Source organism: Cucurbita moschata, unplaced genomic scaffold, assembly GCF_002738365.1.
Source record: "Cucurbita moschata cultivar Rifu unplaced genomic scaffold, Cmos_1.0 Cmo_Scf00187, whole genome shotgun sequence".
In the NCBI taxonomy this organism is placed as follows: domain Eukaryota; kingdom Viridiplantae; phylum Streptophyta; class Magnoliopsida; order Cucurbitales; family Cucurbitaceae; genus Cucurbita; species Cucurbita moschata.
In genome coordinates this window covers 16206-20787 of record NW_019268703.1, presented here as the reverse complement: position 1 = coordinate 20787, position 4582 = coordinate 16206, and the positions used below count along the sequence as shown (strand labels likewise).

Sequence of the window (4582 nt, the reverse complement as noted above, 5' to 3'; positions counted from 1 at the left end):
CAGTCGAGAATGAAACTCTGGTTCGTATCGTGGCAGGGTACTCCATACAGTACACATTTTGGTCATGCAGTTCTTCTGAAGCCCTTAACTTTTTGTTTCACATCTCGATATAAAAACAAAAAGCTCGATAGAGCTACTCGTGAAATCTATAAAGTTAAAAGAAATATTGTACCAAACTCAATTTTGAACATTATGCACTAATATAATAATCATAGATAATCTTCAAGATGCAAAAGCCGATAATTTAATTCGGGTCTACATCGTGCAAGCGCCAAGGAATCTCATTTACATGCACTTAAAAGAATATTTTAATATTTGCTTCTGACTATTAATTTAGGATGATTGTATCCTAGAAATATTGAGTTTAAATTGGTAGGATATTCTGATGCGAATTTTATGATGATATATTAGAATGCATTGATATGATTATTTGGACATTTGTATTATTTTAGGTTTTCTTATTTTCATATTATTTGGACATGGCCAAAGCGACTTTTTTGTTTTAGGAACGAATCTCGAAGAGGCACTCGGGACAACAAGGGTAGATGATTAATGAGGAATTAATTAGAACTTTCGGACCTATACGGTAGCTTAGAGCACAATAAACGGTAGGCCCGAACTTTCTATAGACCAAAGGAAAGTCGTGGAAACCTAGTAGAAGAAGGAAGCAACGAGGGCCTACAAGTAGGTTGGTTACCGAGTATATTTTTATACTTACACCTTTCTCCTTTTCTAGTTGGTCATGGTGGAGAGATGCTTTGGAGCTCTACTATCATAGAGGGGTGTCGACCCGGAGTGTATGTTAGTTGTATTCGACCTGGGACATCAATTAGTTGTATAATTTTTTTCGTTTGTAAATATCTTGAAATTTCTGACACAGGTGTTGTACGTCGTTTTAAATTTATCTTTTCATCGCAGTTCGATTTCTCGAGATCCAACATCGGTTTGAGAGGGGAAGGAAGCATTCCTTATAACTAGGGTGTGAATACCTCTATGAGATCGTGAGGTAACGGGCCATCTCTTGATGATATTCTGCCACACTTTTTGTTCCTTGCCTCAAACCTTGCAATTTAGTTTTCAAATTTCTTTCATAATGTTTTGGAACATACCTTTTTCTCATGGCTTCTTTAAGTTCTTCCGTAGTCTCTATTGGATCCTCCTCTTTTCTTCTTCTCTCGGATTTGAGATGTTGGTACCAATCACCGACATGATTGGTAAATTCGGCAATAGCAAGTCTCATCTTCTTATTTTCACTATAGGTGTTCCAATCAAACAAATGCTCTATCTTTTTTCCCATTGCAAGTATGCCTTAGAATCTGCCGTTCCACAAAATAGTGGGATTTTGAGTTTAACTCCTCCATCTCTATCTTCATGTATTCTTTCCATCATTCTAGATTGCATAATAGTTGCATGGTTATTTCTTCCTCTCCATCTTCCTTCAACTTGTCTTTCTTGTACTACTATACTTTCATCTTCTCGTAATCTTCGTTCTTGTCTTTGTTGTTGTGCCAATCTTTCTTGCCTATCTTTCCATCATCATTTTCATCATATCTTGAATAGCTTGAAGAATGGTTGTATTAAGATCTGGTACGGGTTCTCCTTCTCCATTATGTGACATTTTGTTATCAAGGGGCCTCTCCACACTTCTCACAAAAATTTCACTGAGGGACACTCGTGTTTAACACTCAAAGGTAGGATTTTGGTACTAGGTCAAGAATGTAGACGTTGATTTTTTTTTCGATAATCTGAGAGAGAGAAAAAAAAATGATAGAAAAAAAAATAACAATAAAGATATTTCACCTCTAGTGCGGCCAAAGGACATTGACCAAATGATCTGATACCAAATGATAAGCGCCAACAATGCTGGATTTTGCAAAACTAGAGATCCTTCTAGAATCCTTGCCAAAACATTCAAGAGAAAGCTAACTTAACGGATTGATTCCAACCAAGAGCTGGTTAGAAGATGAATGACTCTTAGATCGAACTTGGAATCTATAATGGTCACTTTTAGATACCAAGATAATTCCAGAATTAGCTTGATCAAAACTAATTCAATGAATCGGTTTAAACATCAAACCTAAAGCAAGGTTTGAAAAAGAAAACCACCAAAAGGGTATCAAGAAAAACACAAAGGTTTTGTCTGTATTCAACCAAAAAAACATCCAAACGAGAATATTACATGCCTCTAAATAGGACCAAAAGATAACCCTAACAAAATAAATTTCAGCCACCAACAACTAATAAATGCTAATAAATGCTATTAAATACAAATCGAAGAAAATAAGGTAATTCATAAATTGCCTTAATTGGTAGTTCAACTACCAAAGCCAAGTCTTCGAATTACTTTCCAATATCAATCACTCCAATATTTTCTTCATTTGATTCTTGAATCTTCTTTGTATTGATTCTTGCAATTGCTCGTTCGGGTACACGGAAGTGATCAGTTGTTGGATTCATATCAAAAATTAATTAGTTGTATAATTTTTTTCGTTTGTAAATATCTTGAAATTTCTAACACAAGTGTTGTACGTCGTTTTAAATTTATCTTTTCATCGCAGTTTGATTTCTCGAGATCCAACATTGGTTTGAGAGGGGAAGGAAGCATTCCTTATAACTAGGGTGTGAATACCTCTATGAGATCGTGAGGTAACGGGACAAAGTGGACAATATCTTATAAAAAAGTATTCCTTATAAAGGAGTCGCTTTGCTAGTACAAAAAGATGAACTTTTGGTCGCTTAGGAGATTCAAACATATAGCATAAATTTATGAATTACCTTATTTTCAAAGATATTGAAAAGTAATTCGAACACTTGGCTAATCTTCAAGATGCTCTAACCGAGAATCGAACTCGGGTCTGTACCGTGGCAGGATATTATTCTACCAATAGACCACTAGTGCATCTACCTTAAAGAAGATCCATAACGTACTCGTATTTTGGTCATGCAGTTCTTCCGAAGCCCAAGCCCTTCACTTTCAGTTTCACTTATCGATTTAAAAACAAAAAGCTTGATAGTCCTACTCGTGAAATTTATAAATTTAAACAATATGGTGACAAACACAAGTTTGAACATTATGCCAATATTTAAGATGCACCAGCCGAGAATCGAACTCGGGTCTGTACCGTGGCAGGGTACTATTCTACCACTAGACCACTGGTGCAAGTACCTTTAGGCATATCCATAACGTACTCGTATTTTGGTCATGCAGTTCTACTGAGGCCCTTAACTTTTAGTTTCACCTCACGATTTAAAAAAAAAAAAGCTCGATAGTGCTACTCATGAAATCTATAAATATAAACGATATTGTGACAAACCCAAATTTGAACATTATGCATTAATATCATTATAGCTAATCTTCAAGATGCACCAGTCGAGAATGAAACTCGGGTCAGTATCGTGGCAGGGTACTCCATACAGTACACATATTTTGGTCATGCAGTTCTTTTGAAGCCCTTAACTTTTTGTCTCACATCTCGATATAAAATCAAAAAGCTCGATAGTGCTACTCGTTAAATCTATAAAGTTAAAAGAAATATTGTACCCGTGAAATCTATAAAGTTAAAAGAAATATTGTACCAAACCCAATTTTGAACATTATGCACTAATATAATAATCATAGATAATCTTCAAGATGCAAGAGCCGAGAATTTAATTCGGGTCTACATCGTGGCAGGGTACTATTCTACCACTAGAACACAAGCTCGATAGTGCTACTCGTAAATTCTATAAATATAAATGATATTGTGACAAACCCAAGTTTGAAACATCATGCACTAATATCATCATTGCCAATCTTCAAGATGCACCAGCCGAGAATCAAAGTCAGGTCTGTACCATGGCAGAACACTATTCTACCACTAGACCACTAGTGCATGTACCTTCAGGCATATCCATAACTTACTCGTATTTTGGTCATGCAGTTCTTCTGAAGCCCTTAACTTTTATGTTCACCTCATGATTTAAAAAATGAAAAAGTTCGATACTGCTACTCGTAAATTCTATAAATATAAAGGATATTGTGACAAATCCAAGTTTGAACATCATGCACTAATATCATCATTGCCAATCTTCAAGATGCACCAGCCGAGAATCAAACTCGAGTCTGTACCGTGGTAGGGTACTATTCTACCACTAGACTACTGGTGCATGTACCTTCAGGCATATCCATAACTTACTCGTAATTTGGTCATGCAGTTCTTCTGAATCCCTTAGTTCACTTCACGATTTAAAAAAAGAAAAAGAAAGTTCGATACCCAAGTTTGAACATCATGTATTAATATCATCATTGCCAATCTTCAAGATGCATCAACAAAAGATCGAACTCGGGTCTGTAGCGTGGCAAGGTACTATTCTACCACTAGACCACTAGTGCATGTCCCTTTAGGCATATCCATAACTTACCCGTATTTTGGTCCTGCAATTTTTCTGAAGCCCTTAGCTTTTAGTTTCACCTAACGATATAAAAAAAGAAAAAGTTCGATAGTGCTACTCGTAAATTCTATAAATATAAACGCTATTGTGACAAACCCAAGTTTGAACATCATGCACTAATATCATCATTGCCAATCTTCAAGATGCACCA

General features: G+C 35.8%; 2 non-coding genes across 2 annotated transcripts; both read right to left on the bottom strand.

Annotated features, from left to right (window-relative positions):
• Positions 1 to 3089: 3089 nt before the first annotated feature.
• On the bottom strand, positions 3090 to 3160 carry TRNAG-GCC. The gene has a single exon. It is a non-coding gene; the product is annotated as a tRNA-Gly (tRNA).
• A 915-nt stretch (positions 3161 to 4075) lies between these two features.
• TRNAG-ACC lies at positions 4076 to 4146 on the bottom strand. Its single transcript has one exon. It is a non-coding gene; the product is annotated as a tRNA-Gly (tRNA).
• Between the last annotated feature and the right edge of the window lie 436 nt (positions 4147 to 4582).